This window comes from Tamandua tetradactyla, chromosome 14 (assembly GCF_023851605.1).
Source record: "Tamandua tetradactyla isolate mTamTet1 chromosome 14, mTamTet1.pri, whole genome shotgun sequence".
Classification (NCBI taxonomy): Eukaryota; Metazoa; Chordata; class Mammalia; order Pilosa; family Myrmecophagidae; genus Tamandua; species Tamandua tetradactyla.
The window spans coordinates 15,689,600-15,717,297 of NC_135340.1; the positions used below are offsets into that span (position 1 = coordinate 15,689,600).

Consider the following 27,698-nt stretch of genomic DNA (forward strand, 5'->3'; position numbering starts at 1 on the left):
GAAACATCTTTCTCAAAGCTCTAGAAATCAGTTAAAGGACTGCAGTAACAGTGTGAGTGCCATATCACACACCAAAAAAGCTACTAAAAAGTGGTAGGTGCAATGGTAGTTCAGTGGCATTCTCATCCGCCATGCCGGAGACCTGGGTTCAATTCCCAGAGTCTGCTCATGCCAAAAAAATAAAAAATGAAAAATAAATGGTAGGATCTCATGATGCCCTGGCTGCTCCTGACCACCCCCATCACCACTTCTTGAGCTTGGCATGGAGCTGGCCTATAGTCCCAGTGAAGATCCTCAGTCTCCATTCCATTGGGAGAAGAGTAACCCTCATGCAATTTCCAGGAGGTATGTATCACTAGCCCAGTCTGCCTGGTGATGACCTGACGGGCTCACTGTCCCAGAATTTGCCTTGCCTGTAGAAGGCAGCTGAAAGAGCTCTCCTACAAAATGCTCAGGGAGAGCAGCCAAGTCACACTGTCTAGAGCAAGGGATTGTTGGCTAAGACCTACAGTTTAGTGCCAAGGATGATAAGGAAACTGTTTCCTAACGAAGAGGGGACTTTTGGAGGCAAATAAACAGAACTCCTAGAACCACATGTGCATGCCCCAGACAAGATACATACACAGAAAGGATCAGGGAAGTCCCTACTCTTCGGCTTGGAGCTAATCTGGGAACTCACTGTATGGGTAAGGCCTAAAGAACAGAACTCACATTGGGTAATCTGCAAAGATTGGGAAAGACATGTTTTTCCTTACCCTCTTTTGTTATTGTTTTTAGCTCCTGACATTCAAGGAAAGCTCTGTCTTAACAATAGCTGTATAAAAGCTTAAGGAACAGATGCCTCCATTTCTAAATTTCATTGATAACAATATAATACCAAAATATACAGGCTTCAACAAAAGGCTATAAAACATTAAAAAAAAAAAAAAACAGGAAGTGATAGTGCAGGCAAAGGAGAATATTAAAGCACTGGAGATAATCAGTGAGGAGGACCAGACCTGAGACATACCAGACAAATACCTTTTAAAAATGGCTGAAACAGGCTTAAAGAGCTTGAGGAAAACATGAACAAAGAACTAAAGAAAATCAGGAAAACAATAGATAAATACAAAGAGAACATCAATAGAAAGATAAAAATTATGAAAAGGAAGCAAACAGAACTGAGGACAACAGTAACAGAAATTTTAAATTCTCTAGAATGGTTCAACGACAGATTGGAAATGGCAGGGAAAGAGTCAGTGAACTTGAAGATAAGACCAATAAAATCATTCAGACTGAATAATAGAAAGAAAAAAAGAGGGGGGAAAAACTCTAAGCATGAATAAACTTGGAATATTTCATTGGTAACAGAGACCATCAGGAGATAGAAATAGGGTAAGGAAAAAAAAAGGCTAAGCACCCCATCAGGCAAACCAATATATGCACTGTGGGAAAGAGAAAGGGGCATAAAAAATAGTCAAAGAAATAATGGCTCAAAACTTTCCAAATTTAACAAAAGACATTAATAGACACACCCAAGATGCTCAACAAACTCCAAAAAAGGATAAATTTAAATAAACCCACACAGGGCATATTAAAATCAAACTATTGGATGCCAAAAATAGAGAAAGCTGCAAGAGAGAAGCAATGTGCCACATACAAAGAGTGTCAGTAAGATCAAGTGCCAATTTTTCATGAGAAACATGGATGCAAGAAGTCGGTGTAATGACATACTTAAAGGGCCGAAAGCAAAAAATTGCCATCCAAGAATTCTATATCCAGCAAAACTGCCTTTCAAAACTGAGGAAGTGTTTAAGACATTCCCAGATAAACAAAATCTGGCCAGCCCTACAAAAGTTGTTAAAGAGAGTTCTGCAGGTTGAAAGGAAAGGACTACAGAAGCTGCGTAAAGAAATGAAGAACTTCAGTGAGGTAATGGCATGGATAAATATCATTAACAGTGCTGTTGTACTTTTAGTTTGTAACTCCACTTTTTACTAACTCTAAAAGGCAAGTGCACAAATTGTAATGATAAATTGGTGGGTTTTGTACTTGTAATACATAATCATATAATTTGTGACAAGAACTACGTAAAGGTGGGAGATGAATGGATATGGGATGTGGTGAAAACTACTGAAGTTAAGACGTTATCAAAGCAAACAAAATTGTTATAGATTTAGAATATTAAATTTAACTTCCATGGTAACAACAAAGAAAATATCAGAATATGGAAGCTCAAAGAGACAGAAACTAGAGTACAGGTTACCAGAAGCATGGGGAACAGAGAAGGGACAGTTAATCTATAATGGGTATAGAGTTTCTATCTGGGAAGATGGGAACATCTTAGTAATAGAAGGTGATAAGATTGTCACAATATTGTGAATGTGATTAAACCCATTGAATGGTATTTGGGGGAGTAGATGAGATGGGAAAATTTTGATACATGCTCCCACAATTTAAAAAAAAGCAACTAAAAAGACAATGACAATTAAATTTAATACATGATCATGGATGGGATATAGAAAGGAAGGAGAAAAGGCTCAAAGGGACGTTATTGGGACATATGAAAAACTCAGAATATAGACTGTAAGCTTTATATCAACATTAAAGTTCTTGAACTTAGTATCTGTACTTAAGGTGTTTACATAAGTGAATATTCTTACTCTGAGGAAACATACATCGCAGTATTAAACATTCAAGGAGCAAGACGATACAAAGTACATTCACATGTTCAGAAAATGGGTTGATAACTAGACAGACAGATAGATGATAGATACACAAATACAATAATACAATGAATGTGGCAAAATGTTAAAATTGGTGGATTTGGGTCTCTTGGGAGTAAGACTATGTGGGAATTCTCTGTATGGGGTTTGTATTGTCTTTGTGACTGTTCTCTAAGTTTGAAAGTATTTCAAAATAAAAAGCTGAAGAAAAAGAAAAAAAAGCCTGAGGCAGGCTTCACAGGCTAGAGTTGACACTTTTATAAAGCTCATAGAAGATGTATACAGAGATATTTTTAAAATACTCCAGCTTATAGCAAATGTTTTCAAAGCTTCTTTAACAGCAGCCTACAATAGGTAGGCATTTTATATCATGACTCTCTGTATACGAAGGTTTTGTAATATCTACATACAATGCACTGTTTTATGCAAGACCACATCATTTTTTGAAAGTGCTAGTATCAACCTACTAAACTGATTTCACAACCCATTTATTGGGTCACATTCCACAATTAGGAAAACAGTAGCTTTCAATGAATGTTGTGTACAAAGCAGTCTCCTTGACCTGGAAAGCACTAAGGAGTTCATCATCTTGAAAACAATAATCCGAAGTAACTTTTCTTAGTCATATAATTTTTTATTTCAAATCTTCAACAGAAGCATAGTAATACTCTATATACTTTTAAAAAATCAGGAATATAATCTTAATAAAATAACAAGTATGCTTCAGAGTAAGGGCATAACTAGATACAAATTCTTTACAAAATACGATTAGGAAGGGGGATTTTCTTATCATTGCTAGCTCCATTGCTACATGCAAATAGTGACATCTGGTGGAATGACAATGCTTTGCTTTAAAAAAAAAAATCCAGCTTTCCCATATTGGCAATATAAAATCAGACAAATTTATAAATACTTCCCCTTTTTTATATTTCCATATTAAAACAAGATATGCTAACTTAATTATCTTATCAATCATAGTAATGAATACTGAAATTATTTTTTATCATTGCAACCTGTATTTTTTTAATGGTTACAGCTTACTTAGGTATAGGGGCTTTGTTGAAAGTGGACATAATAGAAATCTAATTGATGTCATGGTTAATTCTAGTTCTAACCATGTCACCAACCATGATTTGGGGTGTACAATTTTTTTAAAACCAACTTTGTGATTTTTATTGCTGGGTGACGATCTTATACGCCTAGATATCACTGAACTATATAGAATTAGAGATGCAGCGTTAGAGAAAAACAGAGAATAGACTCAAGCAGAGCCGACTTAAGGAAATATCCATATTCGTTTTTTCACTATGTGTACATAGAAACATGAGCACAGCTTAACCACCCATCGAGATAGACCAACATCTTACCTCCAAGTACTTTATCTGCAATATGTACGTAAACAGGTTCTCACTGCACAATTAGTAAAATGTATTTATCTTGCGAGGAGGCAGCAACTTATTTTGTGTTAATTTATTTACTTATTTATTTTAAAGTAAGAATTACTTCTTCTCTGATAACTGGCTCATTTTTAGCGTTTATCAAAAACTAAAGGGTGTGGAAAAGGAAAGTGTGATGGGTTAAAAATATATATTTTTGAAGGAAAGATAAAATTCACTTTTACAAATTTATAAGTGCTATTTCTGGCTCAGGATTTATTCTACCAAGCAATTAGACTTTCTTATCTTTTTTTTTCAGGCATTATTTCAGGCATATGGGTTTTTGTGCACTTTCTTAAATCAAGCGACAGCCTGCTTCAACCAAATTATTTTGATTTGGACTTTAAAAGTCAACACAGGGGCGGGCCGCGGTGGCTCAGCGGGCAAAATGCTTGCCTGCTATGCCGGAGGACCTCGGTTCGATTCCCGGCCCCAGCCCATGTAACAAAAAACGGAGAAACAGAATACAATAAAACAAGAAAATGTTTAAAAAAATGTTTCCCTTTCTTCCTTCCTTCCTTCCTTCTATCCTTCCTTCCTTCTCTCTGTCTTTAAAAAAAAAAAAAAAAAGTCAACACAAACTTCGTTGCACATAAAGACCAAAGATCCTCTTTTCTACCCTAGCCCATTTTTGCAAAAGGGAGAAAACGATTCTCTCTGAAGAGCCACTAAAGAGAGGAAGAAAGGTAGTGAGTGTTGGCACTGTACTGTGGGCATCTGACCACTGCGCAGGGCGGGCTGTGGCAGGTCCACGCGGCGCCGACAATGCGGGAGCAGGCTGTGCGCAGGTGGGTTGGCCTCACCACCGGGAACTGGCTCGTCACCTGGACCGTCTGGTTACCAATGCACAGCCAGCCGTCCAGGCTCATCTGGAGGACAGCTATAGCGTAACGGCCACCCATCCCACTGTTGCCGTGGTGACAGACCACTGCAGAGAGCCTGAAGGTCCCGTGGCATTGAAAATTCTTATTTTTAACCCCTGGAGGAAGCAGTTCTTTACTAATTTCCAAGTCCATAGGATATTCAATATTTTTTATAAGCTTCTGACATCCACCAGTCTTCTCATGAACGAATCGTTTAAGGTGGAGCACAAGGACAGGGAAGGAGATTTTCCAGAGCCACACTGATGTGTCTCAACCTCTTGCTTGGTTTCTGTGGTAGAACCTTGGACAGATTCTCTTACCGCTAAGCTTACCAATATATCCTGGACCATACATATCTTGTCAGACTGGATATCCAACTGCAACGTGAAAAATGGCTGCAAAGTAGCAGGTTCTTCTGAACTCTGCTGGTAAGTCACTGACCTGATGTGTCCACCAAATATGCCAGTGATTTGGATCTGAACAAAATCCAACCAGGAGTGACTGAGGTTTTTTCCTGGGACTCACTTTTTCCTGTTAGTCCTCACCTCCTTTGCCTGCTCTTCTTCATTTACCAAGTGGCTTTCAGGTCTGTTGGAAACAGGGAGCTTTCCATTCTTTGGTGAGAGAAGTTTCTTCAGGTTCCCCATCTCCCCATGAAGTCCATTAAGAATAAAGCCTAATATTCCTCAGCATCTTGTCGTTTACAAGTTATCTCAACTTGATACCCGTCAGAAGTCTATAAATGAACATGGGTTCAAAGGCAACTCAAGGGTGGATGTCCCTCGTGATTTCATCCCCAGAAACTTGCCTGGGTTTTGGAGGTACTGGTGGGTTAGTAAATTCATGCATTAGCTGAACAAAGCTGTCTATCATGGGGGTTGATGTGCAAGGCCGTCGTTCTTTTGAATACAGAGGAATGATCATCAGGTGATACACTGGAGGGCAAGCAACCAAAGCATGCAGCATGGCACTGATGTAATACTAGCTGCCTTTATTGATCAGCTTGCAATGTCACTGGTTTATGTGTTAGGGTCACATTGTCCAGTAATTCTGCAATCTTTATAGCTATAGGATCTTCTGAAACTGGAACAAGTCCTTCTTTGACTTCGATCTGCTTTTCAGAGACCAGGGGAGATGTAGAGACCACAGAAGATGTGGCAGGATGGAATATTTAGCTTCCAAATGAGCCACAGATGAGGAAGAAGAAGGCAAGGCATAGCATCATGTAAAAGACTAGCCCATGACTTAGGGGGAAGGAGTCTGCTGCTGAGGCTGTGGGATCAGCAGGCAGTGAAGCACTTCCAAGTTTAGCTGGGTCTGAGCCCATGCTCCCCAGTAGCTGCAGCTCCACCCCACTGACAGCTGAGCCCTCATCCAGGGATTCAACTACTTGTCCATTAATAAGGCCAGTGGTTTCAGTAGTATCAGAACCAACACAAGGCTGAGACACAGCTGTCCTTACCAGGCTGTCTCTGCCAGCCTCTGCAGGGAGGCATGACTGCTCGAAGTCAGTCAGGTGGCAAGCCTCAGGCTACCCCACAGTCTGGCATTGCTGTCAAGTGCTCTGGAGAAAGAACCATCAGGCAACAGTGTCACTGACAAAGTCCATGGGGCTCTAAGGGATGTTACAAGTCCTGGGTGTGGCCAGTGGTGATAGGTCACCCATAATTTCGGCATCCCCTGAGCTTGCACTGTTTGGTACTGCTGACCTGGCATGCCCACTGACCAGGGCTTCTGTGGGGACACCCCTATCACTGCCATCCTTCATATAACTGTAATTAATAACTGTAAACCAGGTGGCAGCTTTTTCTTCTTTTTATGCTCCCTTTGTCCAAGATCACCTAACACCATCATTTTCTGAAATTCAGCCTCCACGTGAGAACTGCTGTCCAAGGTAAGGGTAGAATGTGAGTACTGGCAGTCGATGGAGCAGTTGTTTGTTTTTTTATCTATGTCATCAGGCATCTTCTTGGAAGGTGGGCAACCAAGAATAAATTCAGGGGCCTGAGGATTCAATGTGCTTGAAATACTGAGGTTGAGGTTCTCAACAGAGTGTCATTGGGTTCTATTATTCCATTAACACCAAACTCAATTCCCTGATATCCTCGTCCATCAGGCAGCCTGTGTGCCACACAAAACTGTTTCATTATATGGAGTAAGCTTAACTGCACAGTCAGGAGTCACAAGAACTTATTGAACTCATCAGGGCTAAAAGCTCCAAAATATACTTTCTGCTGACTCATGTCACTAACGCCATTTCCGTTTTCTCCGTCTCACATATCGGTATGTCTTGATGACATGCAGGAATCTCATTCTTAGTAAAGGTGCCAGGTGGTTCGTGTGTGCACTGTATGGCAGGCTCTGGGCTGATCTCTGCATGCAACCATTCTCACGTCTGCAGGTGGAGGAGGCCATGGTGGCCCATTTCAAGTGTGCTTGGCGCTCCTCCAGACGCCTCACGCTTCCTCCCCAGCTGCCACCATCCTCTTGCCCTCACATACGTGGGTGTAAAATTTTGTCTCACTTCCCTCATCCATAATACAAGAGGGTTAGGGGAGGGGAATGCTGAGATTTCTCACCGCTCTAATATCTGCACTCCAGTACCTTTATCTCACCAGCTAGGCCTCAAACAGGGATTAAGTTTTATGCTCTTTCTTATATCATCTAAGGTCACTGTCCAGATTATGCTGTAAGCAACACCAAGGCCAAGTGAGGGGTGGGAGTGGGGCTATAACTAGGCCTGATCACTGAGGAATGGCAGGCACCGAGGGGAATGGCAGTTCAAGGGGGAAGGTCAGACCTGATAACCAATAATGGAAGGAAATTCAGAGCAGAGAAAACACAATATCCTAAACGCAATGCAAAAGACCACAGGTCATCCTGAAGGACAACAATGGAGACAGAAAAGACTTAGCACGGGACAGTGGCACATTCCAGGGGGCCAACCAGTGATGGGGACTCCTAAACCAGGCAGTGTTCAGAGTCGTGAAAGCTTTCAGAAAGCAACATCAGGGAAGCCTTCTGCAATCAGCAAGGTCCCAGCCTTGGTCTAAGAATCAGAAGCAGGTTTCAGTCCTCAAGGAAGAACAAGCAACGGTAAGATAAGGCCACCACTCTACTTCCAAAGCAGAGTTCCATGGGCAAATTCAAATCATCAAATATTACTAAAATATGTTCATCTCAGATTATTCAACTGGAACTCTCAGACTTTCCGTAGCTTAGCTCAGGAATGGCTCTGAAAACACGATGAGGGTGAGCACTCAAAATGAAGAGTAAAAAAAAAAAAGCTGATATGGTCCTTCACAAGTTCACACAGCAGTGGGGCATATAATATATATAATAAAGCTGTCTCAACTGAATTGTAAACTACAAATAGTTGAGGTAGTAAAGCACAATAATTACTCATCTGGCTGTCAGCTTTTAAAATAATATCTTCATAGGAATATAAACTGTCAAAACACCATCTATGGTCATTTTTGTAAAATGCATGCATATGCAATAGACACTCACGCACAGAAGAAAACCTAAGAGATTCTTCACCAAACAGAAAACCTAAGAAAAGTTTAGCTTCTAATAAAATAGTTTTAACATCATAAAGAAAAACTGTAGAAGCAACAGTTTTCAGGATTCTGAAAATTCCTGCACCTTTCAGGATTCTGAATAACTCAATTGGTAATATAAACCTGCATCTTTTGGTTCTCTAGTTTATTACTGAATAACAAGTGTTCTAATGCCTCCAAAACTAACATTCAAGAGGCATTAGAAATGACCTATTTTAACTAATTTTAGGCCTGCAGAAATGACCTATTTCCCTTCAAAAATGAGGACCAGCCAGTATGAATGATATGAAAAGGGTCCACAGAGTATAAGACAGAAAGAAATTCAGCATTCAAGGAGTTATATGAAGAATATCCTTCAAAAAAGATTCATTGTAAGAATCAAAGAATATTTTAGAAAGGATTTGCTTTGTGTGCACAAGGAAATCTTTTAATGTTTACAAGTAACAGGTGATAAAAGTTCAGATAAGCAAAAGACTGAGATTTTTCTTAAAAGACTGAAAGAATTAAGAATAAAATAAGAGAAATAATGCCATAGCAGGATTAAAATGGGAATTAGATCAAATTTTCAAAATTTACACCAGAGAAAATGAAGACATTGATATGGAACACAGGTTTGAGAGTTGAATGTAATCATAGATATGTAAAAATAAAGGATAGATAATGTAGATCCAGCATACGGCTAATTGATATTCCTGAAGAAATGCACTTAGAATGGAAATACTGCTCAAAATAAAACAGGAAAAAAGTCTTAAACTGAACAGCGATAGTTGCATATCGAAAGCGCTTTCTGTGTATCAGGAAAAACTAACTAGGAAGCAATCTATTCCAAACATACGCTAGTGAAGTTATTTAATTTAAAGCAAAATTTTAAATCCTGTAAGCATCTAGGAGGAGAAGGGGAGAAATAGACTATATGCAAAGAACATAAAAACAGGCTAGCTTCAGATTTCTGTCCTACATCATCAGCTATCGTAAAATGACACAAACAAAAACAGATGACTGTTGGCAAATATAACAAATTACAGGAAATAGCAAAGAAGAAAAAAGAGAGAGAAAATATAAAATTAAAAGACAAGAATAAGACCAAATACATCTGATCTGACAATAGATGAATATGGGTAAATCAACTTACTATAAGAAAATAAATTTGATTGTCTTTAAAAATGCACAAGACTATGCAGTCTACAAAGGGCACAACTAAAATGCATTAATAATAAATGAAAGGGCAAGCATGTATGTATAAAGAAAGCAAAAATTAAGACAAAGTAAATTTCAGGGGATTAAATGGAATAAAAAGAGTTTCACTTTTAAGAATTTAGTGTACAATTTTGGAAGGACCACAATAAACAGTTTCTTCAATTTCCTTCAACACACAAAAAAAGTTTGCATATAGTCACACATCTGTTTATATATTTAGCTCTACATCCTTATGGCACACAGAGCTCTACCCCATTCTTTACCACAGTCCCAATGCCATCCCAGATTCACCATAAAAAGTTTCCTACTGATGCAGATTTTAAGTTGTTTCCTGTTTTAATTGTTACAAACAGTGACATGATAAATGTCCTTATGCATTTATTTTAGTGATCGTTTTCAGGTATTCTGTAGGACACATTCCTAGCCGTGGGAATATTGGGTAAAAACTGTGTGCTTTTAATTTGGATAGTTATTGCCAAATTGTCCTGCAAAAAATTACACCAATTTATACCCCCCAGAGGAAACATGTTTTGATTTGCATTTTTAATTATCAGTGAGGTTGGGCATCTTTTCATATGTTTATTACGCATTTGTATTTCTTCTCCTTTAAACTGTTCATATCCTTTACTCATTTTTCAATCAGTAACTTTTATCTTACATATAACTTTGTATGAGCATCTTGTAAATCAGAAAAAAATAAGTTCTTTGTAGCTTCTATGTGCTGATAATATGTGGTCTGTTTTGTAGGTGTAAAATAAATAAAATTATATACAAATAGATATGTAAAGTATGCATGTATCTGTATAATCATAAGATATTGCTTACTGTGACTACCTTTGAAGAGAAGGACAGGGGAGACAGGTTAGAAGAATTGCTTTCACATTTCATTGTATGTCTTTCATTCTGTTGAATTTCCTAACCCTTTACCCATAATTCTTTTTATTATCATATTTTTTAGTAATAAGATCATCTGAATACCAAACTCTGAAATCTGTTCTACAACTAATTGTTGCTATGTGTTTTGAAATTTAAATTTATTGTTTTTTCATATATTTATTATTTTTCACAAAAAAAGTTGATTGTGATGATAAATGCAGATCTATATGGTGATATTGTGAAAAAAAAGTCATAATAATAATAGTCAAGGTATTAAAAAAAAAAAGATTCACCTGAGCCTTTTTTCTTTGTTGTTGGTTTTCTTTGTGGTTTTTTGTTTTTTTGTTTTTTTTTTTTTTTAAAGGAAAGACAGAGAGAAGGAAGGAAGGAAGGAAGAAAGGGAAACAACTTTAAACATTTTCTTGTTTTATTGTATTTTGTTTTTCCGTTTTTTGTTACATGGGCTGGGGCCGGGAATCGAACCGAGGTCCTCCAGCATAGCAGGCAAGCACTTTGCCCGCTGAGCCACCGCGGCCCGCCCGTTTTTTGTTTTTTAAAAGAACTAAAAACTGTTATGATAAGTCAAATAGTTCCTGACCCATTTGAATTAAAAATACATACAAATATAGGCATATAAATAGGCATATGTTAAGCAATATTTTAAATACTAACATTTCTTATATTCAGAAAACCTATATTTAGAAAATCATAAATGAATGAAAAGACATACCAGTCTATACAGGAAGACTCAGTGATATAAATATGTCCTGTGACCCAAACTAATCTATCTATACAATGCAAACTCAATCAAAATTGACTCAAGAAGAACCACATATACTCTTTGAGACCAAAAGAAGAAAGGTTTATTTGGGCTGGAACCAAAATTTTCTGTAGCACATAATCTAACCCAACCTATCTGTGTAGCTCATATGAACAATTGAAACACAGGGAGCCCAGACTAAGAAAGAAGTCCTTTAATCCTGTATAGCTTAATGTAATGCCAGATACATCCTAGAATATACTAAACAGATAATCAAAAAGTATTGGCAAAGTCCCTTGTGGGATGGGAGAAAAAATATGGAACTATTAAACCTTATCATCAGGAAGTCCCCTGTTACTGTGTCAAACTTTCAGGACACCCAAATCAATAGGCCATGTCCTTGATCTTGAGGCTTACTCTTGTGACGCTTATGTAGGTAGCTAAGAAGCTTAGCTACCTATAAGCATGCCTAATTGTTACTTCTAGAGGACCTCTTTTGTTGCTCAGTTGTGGCCTCACTCTCTCTAAGCCCAGCTCTGCAAGTGAAATCATTGCCCTCCCCACTACATGGAACATGACATCCAGGGGTGGAAGTCTCCCTGGCAACAAGGGAGATGACTCCCAGGGATGAATCCAGCCCTGGCACTGTGGATCAACAATTCCATCCTGCAAAAGGGGGAAAAGAAGTGTAACTAAGAAAGTATCAGTGGCAGAGAGAGTTCAAATAGAGTTGAGAGGCTACTCTGGAGGTTGTTCCTTACACAAGCTTCAGTTAGACCTTGCTACCTTTCATAACCTGCCAAACCCCAACCAGGACCATTCCAGCCAATCCTAAAGAATATATAAGATTCCACAAGGGTTCCATGCACTAGAGTAACTTTTCAGAAACCTACAACCTCCAGATGGGTCCCTGGACCAGATAAAGTCCTGAAACCTAGAGGGCTCAGCCTCTCCAGAACATCAGATAGTTCCATCCCCCTACCCCATATTATTGACAGATCCTTCCAACATGAAGAATTTAGAATGGCCTTAGCCCAAACACCCCTATAGAGAGGGATAGGAAAAAATCAAAGATGATGATGGAATTATGCCAAGAAGATAGGATGTAACAAATGAATATGAGCGCTGAATCATTAAATTGATATCTTTTTTAGTCTCCAGTATCTTAAAGAGGCTAGAAGTAAAAACCTAAAATTGTGGAATTGTAACCCATGTCAATCTTTGAAATATGTTCTACAACTAATTGTGGTGCTTTAATTGCATTTTAGTTGTTTATTGCTTTTGTGTATATAAGTTATTTTTCACAAAAAAAAAGGAAAGAAAAAAGTTGATTGTGGTGATTTTAAAAATATATATTTGAATCCTCTAGCCTCCTAAATTCTGGAGCAGCTAAAAGGAAAAATCTGAGAGGATCATATGGTAGCCCATGACAAATTCTGGGATCTGTTCTACAACTACTTGTTGAAGAGTTCTTTGAAAACTATTACTTTTCTATTTCTTTGCTTTGTATATATGTTATACTACACAATTAAAAAAAAAGCTTTAAAAAATTGACTCTAGAAGAACTAATCTGCAGTGACAGAAAACCACAATATCCTGTCCTCTAAAGTGTTTGCTCAATTATTCCCAATCATGCATAAATTTGATTATTCACTTCTTACCATCGCCACTACAACAACCCTAGTCCAAGCCATCATTTGTTATATAAACATCAAAGGAGCTTATATTTTAATTACTTTTTAAAAGCAATATATGTACATGATAGAATAAAAAAATTATCTCCCTTTCTGTTTCCCAGGCATTCATATCCCCTCCTGCAGGCAACCGAGATTACTCATTCCTTATATATTCTTCCAGTGATAATAATAAATTTAATAATATATAAATATCAATAACATAAATACAAATGTGCATGTATATGCATATATACCTTATATATATATACATATCCACTAAAGAAACAAATGTACGTAATACTTTTTCACCACAATATTAGTGGGCAATATAAACCATTTTGCTCCTTGGTTTTTTGTTTGTCTTTTTCCACTGTCAATATATCTTGGCAATCTTTCCCCTAAGCACAGTCCCGTTCTCTGGTGCATCTGTGTACTATCCTATTTCATAACTGTATCATATAACCAGTTCCCTCTTGAAAGACATCCAGATTATTTTTAAAAGCTTTTTAACTAATTTCCAGTTCCTATTCTTGTCTATCTCTAATCCATCATCTCTCTGCACCCAGAGTTACTCATTAGTTCAATAAATATTTATTGAGTGACTAATGTATAGCAGGCGATGGAGTTACAATACTGAACAAAGTCCCTGTTCTCTAGTAGCTAATTATAGGAGATAGATTATAACAAGTAAAGAATAACATAATATGGGGTAGAGGTGTATGGTAAGGTGGAACTTGAAGAGAAATCAGCTCCAGCTACAGGAAACAGCATGTGCATAAACTCAGTGGTGGGAATGTGTTTTCAAGGACAGAAAAGGAGCCAGAGGGACTAGAGGGGAGTGAATGATAGGGAAAAGTGGTAGGTGATAAGCCAAGAGGTAGTAGGGGAGCCAGATCATTTGTGGGATTGAACATCAAGTTAAAAACTTAGGTCTTGGGCATGCCACGGTGGCTCAGCAGGCAAGGACTCTTGCCTGCCATGCCAGAGGACCCGGGTTTGATTCCCGGTGCCTGCCCGTGTTTAAAAAAAAAAAAACTTAGGTCTTCACCTGAGTGACCTGGGAAGTCCTGGAGACCTGTGAGCAGAGATGTGACATGATCTGTCTAATGTTTTTAAAGGATCCCTCTGGTTTGTGTTGAGAATAGACTATTTGGGAAACAGGGATGGAAATAAAAAGACCACTTAGATGCTGGTACAATAAACTAGAGGAAAGATATTAAATTGGTCCAAATGAAAACAGCGCTAGTCCAATTTAATATGCTCCTTATATCTTGAAGGTAGAGTTGAGATGCAAGAGAGAAGGAACCCAGACTCCTGAATGAGTTGATGTCGCACAGCCACCCCAACAGCCTGGGTTGCTCTCATGTTAGGCAAGAGAGAAATTAACTTCTATATTATTTCAACCACTGTAATTTATGGTCTATTTGTCACATCAGCTTAGCTTTTTATTAACTAAGATGCATATTCTATTTCAGCCAAGTGCGCTATCCATAAGCTAGACAGATGCTTCTGGAGTTCAAAGGATTGATCAGAACTGGAAATATATAAATGATAGTCATCAGCATATACATGGTAATTAAAGCCATGGTCCTCGATAAGACCACGTTGGGAGTGTAGATAAAAGAGAAAACAGGTCCCAGAATAAACCCTGGTACTCCAGTGCTTAGAGGTCAAAGAAATGAGGAAATACCAGCAAAGGAGAAAAAGAAGGCATAACCAAGTGTATTAGCCGAGTTCTCAAGAGAACCAGGACCAACAGGAGAGATCTGTAAATATGAGACTTATGAAGGTATCTCATGCAACTGTGGGAATGGGAGAGTCCAAAATCCACGGGCAGGCTGTGAGACTGGCAGCTCCGAGGAAGGGTCTGGACGAACTCCACAGGAGACGCTTGCTGGCTGAAGAAGCAGTGAAAAGGTCTCTCTTCTTCCTAAAAGTCTTCAGTTGTTGACTATAGACCCTGGTTTACATTGATTGGACTTTATCCCATATACCATCTATTTTCAACACCCTGCAATACTACAATTTGTTCTCCCTCATGCAAAAACACTTTTTAATTTGTATATTTAATCACCATCATTGTACACTCTAGGCATTCCTAAGCTATACCATATCAGTTTTTATTCTCTATCTTTCCTTGTGGTTTCATAAATGCCCCCAGCCCTTCTCCCTCTATCATACTCACATTCAGCTTCATTCAGTGTACTTATATTACTGTGCTACAATCAAGTAGTATTGTGCTATTCATTTCTGAATTTTTACAATCAATCCTGTTGCACAATCTATACTCCTTCAGCACCAGTTGCCCAATCTCTATCCTATTTCTATCTACTGATAACCTGTGTTCTTCAATTCTTCAAGTTCACTCATTAATGTTAGTTCATATTAGTGAGACCATACAGTATTTTTCATTTTATTTCTAGCTAATTTCACTCAGCATAATGTCCTCAAGGTCCTTCCATGTTGTTACATGCTTCATGACTTTATTCTGTTTTACAGCTATGTAATATTCCATCATATGTATATACCACAGTTAGTTTAGCCACTCATCTGTTCATGGACATTTGGGTTGTACCCATCTCTTGGCAATTGTAAATAATGCTGCTATAAACATTGGTGTGCAAATGTCCATTTGTGTCCCTGTCCTCATGTCCTCTGAATAGATGTCTAGAAATGGGATTGCTGGATCTTATGGCAATTCTATACTTAGCTTCCTGAGGAACCACCGAACTGCCTTCCACAGCAGTCGTATCATTTTACATTCCCACCAACATGGATAAGTGTGCCTCTTTTTCCATATCCTCTCCAGCACTTGTGTTTTCTGTCCTTTTGATATTGGCCATTCTTGTGGGTGTGAGATGATATCTCTTTGTGATTTTGATCTGCATTTCCCTAATAGCCAGTGAAGTTGAGCATCTTTTCATGTGCCTTTTAGCCATTTGTATTTCCTCTTCTGAGAAGTATCTGTTCATGTCTTTTGCTCATTGTTTTAACTGAGTTATTTGTCTTTTTGTTGTTGAGTTGAAGAATCTCTTTATATATTTTATCTGACATAGGATTTCCAAATACTGTCTCCAATCGCGTGGCCTGCATTTTTAATTTCCAGATAACGTTTTTTGATGCACAAAAGTGTTTAATTTTGAGGAGATCCCATTTATCTATTTCTTCCTTCAATGTTTGTGCTTTGAGTAGAAGATCTAGGAACCCATCTCCTATTACAAGTTTTATGAAATGTTTCCTTACACTTTCTCTTAAAAGTTTTATGGTCTCAACTATAATATTTAGGTCTTTGATACATTTTAAGTTAAGTTTTATATAAGTGAGAGATATGGAGATTGTATATGAGAAAAAGTACAATCAATGTAAGCTAGGATCTACAGTCAACAGTAACATTGTAATATGCTTCCACTGAATGCAACAAAGGCATTATGCCAAGACGAAATGTCAACAGGCAGGAGGACTGAGAAAGGGGTATATGGGAGAAAAGGAAATGTCTTCAGATAGAGTATGGTGGTGAAGGCATGTCTATACAGTTGGCTGGATTGTATGATGTGTGAATAAAACTGCTTAAAAATGAACAGATGCCCATGTTTTAAAAAAATGAACAGAGAGACACAAACACTAGAGAAAATGTGGACAAAGAGATGTACCTATTCACTGTCAGTAGGGAGATGAGAGGTTTAGCCCCTTGGAGGGCTGTGTGGTGGTTCCACAGAGGCTACGGGTGGGCTTGCCATACGATCCTGAAACCCTGTTGCTCAGTATATACCTGGAGGAACTGAGTGTGGGGACTTGAATGGGCATGTGCACACAGGTATTAATGGTGGCAGTGATCTTGATCCACAATGAATGGAGGTGGCCTAAGGGTACAACAACTAAGGAATGGAAAGGGAGACTATGGTGGATATATACAATGGACTGCTGAGCCACTGCAAGAAAGAATGAAGTTGTGAGGCATACAACTAGATGGACAAACGTTAAGAGTTGTATGCTGATCATTGCTTGTCAGTTGACTGTTTCCTTCATTCGATCATGCTCAGCAAGGGTAAGAAGGATGCCTGTTTATTTCTCATTTGTATCTCCAACATGGAGAACACCTAGAAGACTCACAGGTGTTCATTCATTGAACAGGTGAATAAATAAGGGAGTCTTATAAGGTAGATGTATACTGCATAATATTTATATGTCATAATATACTGCATAATATTTATATAAATTATACATAATAGACATATACAAAACGTAAAATATATTAACTATATATCTGACTTCCAAACACACTAGAAGAGGGCATTTTTCAAAATAGCAAAGTTTTGAAAATATCCTTGTGGTTTATTATTTTCCAATTTCTTACAACTTAGCGAATTTCCACTTCATTCATCAATCTGTTACTATGTTTCATTGTTTCCTTCATAACAAGATAAAAAAAAACTGGACTCTATGCTACTATAACATCATAAAAGAATAAATAGTAACTGAGAATCTGGATTATTCAGTCTGGAAAATGTTACTTAGAAGTGTCAATAATACGGGTGGCTTGGAAAAAGTTCTGAAGCATTGCTCAAGGGATAAAAAGAAACTGAAAACAGTTCTTTTGCCCTTATTTTAATAATTCTTGTTAGAGCACCCACTGTCCATTTTCCTGATCCAACAAAAAACAAAAACAATAAAAAATAAAAATGTCAGCTTCATTTTATTCTACTATTAAGTGATATTGATAGTTTTGATGTATGTTTTCTAAATGTGATATGCTCTGCTATAGCATCTAAAACTAACAATCTTACTACCCACCCCAGGAGAATTCTAGCATATTATGAAATCAGATAGCAAAGGCTTTTATGCTAAGCTAAAATAAATTCTTCCAGAGTAGTGAACTAAATGCACTAAGAAAAAAAAAATCAGTCAACATGCCTACCTTTTAAACTTTCAGTGAAACCTAATTATGTGATTAAGTTTCAAATTATTTGAAATAATATTAAGGTTTCTTCAAGTCATTATTTTTAGCTCTTTCTGAAATTATGCTTTGTTTGTTTTATTGTTCGTACTTACCACCAAGTCAAAATGATTTTAAATTCCATTAAAAAGTTGTGGTTCCCAATTTACAATAAATTTCTTTTGTACTGCTAAAAAAAAAGAGTTGTATGTTGAATGAAATGTCAGGAACAAAAATACAAATATTACCATGCCTCAATCATATGGACTAACTATAGTATAAAAATTCGGTGAACTAAAGCCGAGATCATGGGTTATCAGGTTAGGGCTTGTTGTAAAGGGCTTAGATTGTAAGCTTTTACAGAAGTCACATATATTCAGGAGGTGTAACTGTTAATTCAAATTCTAAGATACTGAGCTGTTTGTATATATCATGGTCTTTCCCAGAAACTTCGGATACTTATGTGACACCTGAGACTCAGAGTTAGAGCTCTGAAGCTATGAAAAGCCAGCAGTACCCCATAAAGGAACTGTCTAAAAAGTTAAAACGTGATCAGACATTGAGTAGAGATGTGAATGAAGCTGATCTGGTTAGGACTAAGGCATATCAGAAGACTGGGTAAAGGATGATATCATCCATATTTTAAAACTTCAACTTCTGTTTGAGACTAAAGGAAGAAATATTTATTTAGGGAAAAATTTACATTTTGGGTAGTGCATTTCCAAATTTAACTTGTACGGTCAGCTTAGTTAAATACAATAAATACATGGAATCTTGAATAGGGCATGAGATTTTGTTGGTTTGTGCAGGTTAGTGTGATGCCCCAATAAATCCCACAGTAACTTGGACAGTGAACAAAGAAGTATTTATAAAGTCCCTCTGGGGAAATGGGGAGAAAGGGGGAAATATTCAACTTCCCCATTTGGAGAATTTCTGATATTCTAGCAAGGAGTGGGGACAACCAAATCAAGAGGTCAAACCTTTGACCTTGGGGTTTTCCCCTATGAAACTTAATCTTGTGAAGGATAGGCTATAACCTACTTACAATTAGGCCTATGATTCATCACCAGAGGACCTTTTGTGTTGCTCATATGTGGCTTCTCAAAGCCAACATGTCAAATGAACTCACTGCCCTCCCCCTCTACATGGGACATGACTCCCATGGGTGTAAATCTCCCTGGCAATGTGGGACAGAAATACTGGGATGAGACGGAATCCAGCATCAAGGGATTGAGAAAACCTTCTTTACCAAAAAGGGGAAGCAAGAAATGAGAAAAAATAAAGTGTCAGTGGCTGAAAAATTCCAAACAGAGTTGAGAGGTTATCCTAGAGGTTACACTTTATATAGATATCCCTTTTTAACTTTATAGTGTATTGGAGTGTCTAGAGGGAAGTACTTGAAACTGTAGAGCTGTGTTCCAGTAGCCTTGTTTCTTGAAGATGATTGTATAATGATATAGCTTTTATAATGTGACTGTGGGATTGTGAAAACCTTGTGTCTGATGCTCCTTTTATCTAGGGTATGGACAAAATAAGTAAAAAAAAAATATGGACAAAAAATAAACAAATAATAAGGGGAACAAAGGTTAAAATAAATTGGGTAGATGGAAATATTAGTGGTCAATGAGAAGGAGGGGTACTCATATGGTATGTATGAGTTTTTCTTTTTTCTTTTTTATTTCTTTTTCTGGAGTGATGCAAATGTTTAAAACAATGATCATGGAGATGAATACACAACTCTGTGATGATATTGTGAGCCACTGATTATACACCATGTATGTAATTTTTGTATGTTAAGAATGTTTGTGTGTTAAGTTTTATCAATAAAAAACTTTTTTAAAGCTTTCAACTGATTGGATTATCTTGTTGGTGTGAGGTGTGCTTTCGCTGATCATGGATGTAATCAGCCACAGATGCAATCAACTGACTGATGAGTTAATGTATCAGTCTTCCGGTTTATCAACCAGCCATGTAATATCCTTGCAGCAATGGTCAGGCTAGAGCTTGCCTGACCAGACAACTGGGCATCATCATTTGGCCAAGCTGACACCAGAACCTAACCATCACACTAGACAAGCAAGAAGAGAACCAAGAGACACTGTGGTGCTGAAGACCAAAGGGTGAAAGAGCAAGTGATCAACTGTGTCAAATGCTGCTTGAGAAGTCAAGATGAGGACCAAAGCAATTGCAAATCTTATCATGTCATTCTTCCTCAAAAACCCTACAGATGGTCTTCATGCACTATGAACAAAAATCCCTCCCCCAAGCCCTTTTACCCATGTCCTCACAACCACAGGGCATCTATAAAACCCAATATGATCTGATTCCTGCTCCTCCCTAGCTCCGATGGCATCATCGCTCCTCCGGTTCTCTAATACTGCACTTCTTTACGATTCTCATACGGAGTCCAACAGTCCTCAGCAGGGCCTCCAAACTTCAATCTACACATGTCAGTTTGAGGCAATCCTACAACTTTCTAACAAGTTCCCAGGTGATATTGATGATGCTGGCCTGGGAACAACAATTTGAGTAGTGAGGACCTAACATATTCTTTCCCCTATTTCTAGCTACTCCTATTCATTTTTCAGGCTTCAATTTAAGCATGATTTTCCCAAACATCTCCAGATAATTCAGAGACCCTTCTTACATGTTTTCATAGCACTGTGCACATCTCCATTACAGTTGTCACATTCACAATGATAAATTAATTGATTAATTAATTAATTAACTCACTCTTCCTTCACTGCTGGTTTCCAAGTTCCCTGATGGATGGCAGGGATTTTGTTTGCAGATGCTTCCCTAGTGCCTAATTCTGTGTCTGCCACATAAGAGACACTCAAAGAAAATTGCTGACTGATTTAAGTGATTATTCAGATCATTATTTCTTGACATGGGAAAATGTTTGCTGCATAATAAGTAGGTAAAATCAGGTTACAAAAACATGCATATAGTATTATCCCAGTTTTGTTGTGTATGATTTATTTGCAAAGGGAAAAGACAGGAATGATCTCATTTTAAATGCTAACATTAGTTTCTGTAGGTAATGAGATCTTGAGCGATTATTCTGTTTTTCATATTTCTATGCTGTAAAATATTATGTTTTATTATCACTCTTTAACAAAATAACAAAACATGAAATTAAACCTTGAATATTAACCTTTGATTTTCCAGTTGTTGTTGATACTTTTTTAATGCAATTTTTTGAGATATATTTGCATACCATATAATCCATCAAAGTATAAAATCAGTGGCTCACAGTAACATCATAAAGTTGTGCATTTATCACCACAATCAATTTTAGAATATTTTCATTACTCCCCCCCAAAATAAAAGTAAAAGTAAAATAGAACACCCAAAACATCCCACACCCCTTATCCCCCCCTTGTCATTTATTTATTTTTTTGTCTTTATTTCTCATCTGCCCATACACTGGATAAAAGGAGCATCAGTCACAAGGTTTTCACAATCGCATGGGCACACCATAAAATCTCTATAGTTATACAACCATCATCAAGAATCAAGGCTACTGTATTACAGTTCAACAGTTTCAGGTCTTTCCTTTTAGTTATTCCAATACTTTAAAAACCAAAAAAAGGATTATCTATCTACTGCATAAGAATAACCTCCAGAATGACCTCTCAGCTTTATTTGAAAACTCTTAGCCACTGCACTATATTTCATTTCATTTATTTTCCCTTTTGGTCAAGAAGATTTTCTCAATCCCACAATGCCAGGGCGAGGCTTATCACTGAGAGTCATGTCCCATGTTGCCAGGGAGACTTATACCCTTGGGAGTCATGTCTACTGGGGGGGGGGCGGGGGGCGGGGCGGGGGAGGGTAGTGAGTTTATTTGAAGAGTTGGCTTAGAGAGAGAGGCCACATGCCAGCAACAAAAGAGGTTCTCTGGGGGTGACTCTTGGGCATAATTATTAGTAGGCTTAGCTTCTTCTTTGCAAGAGTAAGTTTCATAAGGGCAAGCTCCAAGATCAAAGGATTGACTTATTACATTGGGATCCCTAAAGCTTGAGAAAATATCAGGAATTTTCCAGGTGCGGAAGTCTAACAGATCTACATTTTTCCCAATCTTCAAGGGGACTTTGTAAATCCTTTTATTTTCTGCCCAAAAATAAGCTGAGATATATTGGGTTATTACACTAACCCTACAGAATAACAAGATCTCATTCCCTATTCTCAGTTCCATGTAATTATGTTCTTTAAATAAACTAAACATATAGGTTAAATTAGATAGTGTGCTACAGAACATACAAATATTGTACCATAGAACCATATAGGCATCTCTTCCTTTGAAGAAGTTGGAGTTTCAAAATATAGTCAATATCATCCCTTACCTTGTATTCTGATTTACCTTAGTCCTAACCAAGACTGTTCATTCATATCTCTAATTGATGTCTGATATCTTTTTCAGCTTCTCTAAAAGTTTCTGCATGGAGCAGTGCTGACTTTTAGAGCTGTAGAACTCTAACTCTGAGTCTCGGGTGTCACGTAGATACCCAAAGTTCCAGGGAAACTGCCAGGTTATACACAAAGAACTCAGCATCTCAGAATTTAGAAATAAGAGTTAAATAAAACCCAGGAATAGATGTGACTTCTACAAGAACTTAGAATCTAGGAACCTGTACAATAAGCCTTATTGAACATTCTGTACTCCTTAATTGTTGATTAGCTAATCTCTGCCCATATTCTATCCCCTGATAACCTATGCTCTTGAATTCAGCTCTCAGAGTTTGCAGATTATGGTTAGTCCACATTAGTGAAGACTTACAATATTTGTCCTTTTGTTTCTGGCTTATTTCACTAAACATAACTTACTCAAGGTCCATTCACCTAATTGCATATTTCAAAACTTCATTCCTTCTTGAAGCCACTCAATATTCCATTGTATGTATACACCATAGCTTGCCCTTCCATTCATCAGTCTATGTACCCAAAGGCCACTTTCATCATTGCAAGTCATGAATATTGCTGCCATAAACATCAGCGTGCAAATGACCATTTGTGCCCCTGTTTTCAGTTCTTCAAAGTATATACTTAACACAGCATTGCAGAATCATATGGCAACCCTATACTTAGCCTCCTGTGGAACCACCACACTGCCCTTCAGAAGGGCTGCAACAATCTACTTCCCTATCAACAGCAAATAGGTATATCTCTCTCCACATCTTCTCCAGCACTTGCATTTTCTATTTTTTTAACAATTTTATTCACACACCATACAATCCATTCTAAGTAAATGATCAATGGCTCTCAGTATAATCACATAGTTATGCATTCACCACCACAATAATATGAGAAATTTCCATTTCTCCCACAAAAAAGAGAAGAGGAAAAAAATAAAAACTAAAGAATAAAAATTAAAAAAAGAAAAATAACAATAAAAAGAATCCCATACCCTCCCTTATATCCCCCTCTTATTGACAATTAGCTTTGGTATATTGCTTTTTGTTACAATTAATTAAAGAATATTACAATGTTACTGTTAACTATAGAACCTAAATTGTATTGATTGTATTTTTTCCATATACCATCCCATTTTCAGTACCTTACAATGGTGACATTCATTTGTTTTCCCTCAGGTAAGATCTTTCTTATATTTGCACAATTAATCACCATCAATGTCCACTCTAAGTTTTGCTAAGTTATACAGTCCCAGTTTTTCTCCTATATCTTTCCTTCTGGTGTCATACATGCCCCAGCCTTCCTCTTTCAACCATACTCACACTTTTCCCCAAACCCCTCTCTCCTGTCTTTTCTTATATGCCTGTAGCACTCCCTTTAGTATTTCTTGTAGATCAGGTCTCTTGTTCATAAACTTTCTCAGTGTCTATTCGTCTGAAAATATTTTGATCTCCCCCTCAGTTTTGAAGGACAGTTTTGCTGGGTATAGAATCTTGGTTTGCAGTTTTTCTCTTTCACAATCCTAAATATATCACACCACTGCCTTCTCTTCTCCATAGTTTCTACTGGTAAATCCATACATAATCTTATCAAGTTTCCCATGTGTGTGGTAAATCGGTTTTCTCTGCTGCTTTCAGAATTCCCTCTTTGTCTCTGATATTTGACAATCTGAGTAGTAAGTGAATTGGAGTAGACCTATTCAGATCTTTTCTGTTTGGGGTGTGCTGTGCCTCTTGGATGTGTAATTTTAAAGAGTTTGGAAATTTTCAGTGATTTCCTCCATTATTCTTTCTGCCCCCTCTCCTTTCTCTTTTCCTTCTGAGACACTCATAACATGTATATCCATGTGCTTCATGTTGTCATTCAATTCCCTGAGACCCTGCTCATACGTTTCCATTCTTTTCCCTGTCTGTACTTCTGTGTGTAGGAATTCAGGTGTCCTGTCCTCTAGTTCACTAATCCTTTCTTCTGCCTTTTCAAATCTGCCATTGTATGTCTCCATTGTGTTTTTAATCTCTTCTACTGTGCCTTTCACTCCTGTAAATTCTGCCATTTGTTTTTTCAAGCTTTCAAGTTCTTTTGTATGGTCACACAGGTCTTCTTTATATCTTTTATCTCTTGTCATACTTTCCTTCACCTCACTGATTCAATCTTTTATTTGCTTTAGAAGATTTGCTTGGACATCTTTAATTAGTTGGTTTAACTGAAGTGTTAGCTTGTTCCTTTGACTAGGCCATATCTTCATACTTCCTAATATGACTTGGGATTTTTTGCTAGCATCTAAACATCTGGTTTTCTTGATTAGCTTACTCTGGAGATCATTTTCTCTCTTTTCCGAAGGGTTTCTTGTTGGTTGGCTTTGTTCACTCTCTGTTCTTTAACATTCAGTTCAAATTATCCTAGACCTCTAGCATAGCATCTGCTTAACTGGTCTGAATTTTCCAACTCCTGTTTTTCTGTTCTTGCCCTGCTTAGGACAAGCAGGGCAATGACAGAAATGAAAGTTTTTGAGCAGGGTCTTCCCAGATATGATAGCCACCATCAGATTTCCTCAGAAAAGACAGCCCAGGTCTCAGGAAGAGGGCATAATGAGTATCAAGTTTCCCTGAGCATGAGACCCAGCAGGTTGCCAGTCTTTCCTGTGAAGCCTCTTGATCTGTGCTTTTCCTATCCTGCCCAGCAGGTGGCACTCATCAGCCTGCAGCTCCCCACTGGCATAAAGGGGTGCCCTGTCTTTAATTCTCAGCCCTGACCCTGCCAGGAGCCTGGTTGAGACAGCAGGTGAGGCAGAAGGCAAGCTTAAGTAGTTTCTGTTTTCCAGCCCCCAGGGTCCGAATTCTCTGAATGAGAACCATCACCACCACTTGAGCTGGGCCTGCCCCCCTGCCCCACCTTTTCCTGAGGAATATGAACCCATTAGGGAATTATCTCCTTCACCTTGTCTCTCAGACATCCTTCGCTCCGCCCTTGCCTGAGGCAGTGCCGACAATCGAAACACCTTGGGCTTTCTTTAATGGGCTAAACATTTTTTTAAAAAGAAAGAAAAAAAAATCCTTTTCAGAGCCAGTCCCCAGCCCCGAGTGTTCACCAATCAAGAGCCAGAATTGGTATCCACTCTATGTACCCTTGTCATTGGGCAGCTCTTTTCTAGTATTCTGAGCTAAGCCAACTCCGAAAGCCTCTTTTTTTCTTTTGTCAGCCCTGCCTCCTCTCTGTCAGAAGAGACCCCTGGGTTCCTTTTGTGCTTGCTCCAGGTTTCTCTGTGCTCAGAACTTGTATTCATCTGTCCAAATTTATTAAACCCACAATTAGAGTTTGCTTGAACTTTCCTTGTCTTGCTCCCAGTACAGATTGGTTCTTTTTCCCCCAGGGAAATGACTCCAAAGAGCTTACTGTGCCAGTGGGGGAGGGGTACCAGCCTCCACAGTTTGGGAGATCTTACTAACAGTTCTGTTTCATGATCTCAGCCATTTCACTCATTCCAGACTGGTGTACTATGTGTATCTGGTCACGGAAGAGCCCCAAATAGTTGCTTCAGACAGTTCCTGGCTATTTACTAGTGCCCTTGAGGAGAAACTAAATTTCACACCTCCCACACCACCCTCTTGCTGCTACTCTTTTAATGTGTAGAAATAATCATCTGGGATCAAGATGGTGACATAGATGCTCCAGGGTTCCATTCCCCAGCAGAATCTTTGAACAACTAGCTAAAGCAAACATTTCTCAAAACTCCAGAAAGCAGTTCAAAGGTTGCAATAATTAGGTAAGTGAAAAATCAAGAAATCACAGCTTTAAATGGTAGGAGAAGCTTGCAGCATCTTTTCTGGTCCCTCCCCATGCCCTCCCCAGTGCAGTGCAGAGCCAGCCTGCACTCACATTGAGGGTCCCTGGCCCTGTTCCTGAGGAAGAAAAGTAACCCCAGTGTACATGTTTAGGTGCTTGTGTGTTGACACCAGTCTATCAGGTGGCTGCCTGAAAAGCTGAACCAGGAAATTCATCTCTGGTTCACCCTCCCAGAATATGCCGAGCAGGCAGAAATAGCTTGCAGAAAGCCAAAGTATTGTAAGAAACAATTACATCAAAGAAAAGTGGGGCAATTGATTATTTGCTTTAAGCCATACAGTAGAGTACACCAGAGGGAGAGTCTGTCTATTTCATAGGGAGGGAAGGGGACATTTGAGTTACTTTAAGTGGGGAGAATTGCTGGACTACCAGCCAGCACAAGCCCAAGACAGGACAAAGATTCAGAAGAAACAGAGATGACCCTGCACCTCTAAATTCACCTCAGGCTGATCCTCTTGACAGAAGGGCCAACTTCTGAAGACCACCAGCCATCACAGAGCCAATTTGCAAACACTATGAAAACTTTTGTTTTCTTCTCTTTTCTTTTTTTTTTTCTATTGGTTTGTTTTTTCTTAGCCCCTAGAACTCAAGGAAACCACTGTCATGATCAATATCTGGATACAAACTTAAGAAACAGACTATTCAAGACTAAATCCCAGAGTTAAGACTTTAAAGTATTAAAACATACAGTGTGAGCAAACTGTTAGGTCGGCAGAACAGGGAAGGTCACCATGACTCGAGCTGTGTAAAATGTGCCACCCCTTCTAGATGTCACCTAACCCCCTTGCTTAAAAAACGCCCGCACCAGGACCGAGCGAGCTCGCCACTCCCTACCTGGAGTTCTGTGAGCTCTGCCCGGGAGCGCAGGAATAAACTTGCTCACTCTAAGGCTTTTTGGTCTGCCTCTTCTCTCTTTCGCCTCCTAAACCTTACACATATGATTACAAAAGCAAATATATAACTCATCCAAAGTAACAAAGGTACAAAATAAAAATACAGACCATCAATGAAGAAGACCAGAATTTGGACATACTAAACAAGAACTTTTTAAAATAATTCTCATATGCTCAAGGAGATAAAGGGAAATACAGAAAAGAACCAAAGGATATCAGAAAAACAATGAATAAGTAATATGCGACAGAAATTTTTAAAAGGAACCAAAAGAAACACTAGAGTTGAAGACCACAGTAAATAAAATATTCCCCAGAAGCTTTCAACAGCAGATTGGAGATGACAGAAGAAAGAATCTGTGAACACAAATACTAGAAAATTGAAATGATAAAGACTGAGGAACAGAAACAAAAAAGAATCTTAAAAAGTAAACAGAGCCTAGGGAACTGCGGGACACCATTAAGTGTATCAGTATATGCATTATGGGAGCCCAAGAAGGAGAAGAAAGAGAAAGGGGTGGAAGGCATAGTCAAAGAAATAAT

At 38.2% G+C, this 27,698-nt stretch overlaps 1 protein-coding gene and 1 pseudogene across 4 annotated transcripts in view; both read right to left on the minus strand.

The window, feature by feature from the left end:
• TTC6 (tetratricopeptide repeat domain 6) overlaps positions 1-27,698 on the minus strand; it is a 292,851-nt gene that overhangs the window by 123,762 nt on the left and 141,391 nt on the right. The window lies entirely within an intron of this gene.
• Positions 4,810-20,455, minus strand: LOC143656460 (ubiquitin carboxyl-terminal hydrolase 10-like; annotated as a pseudogene).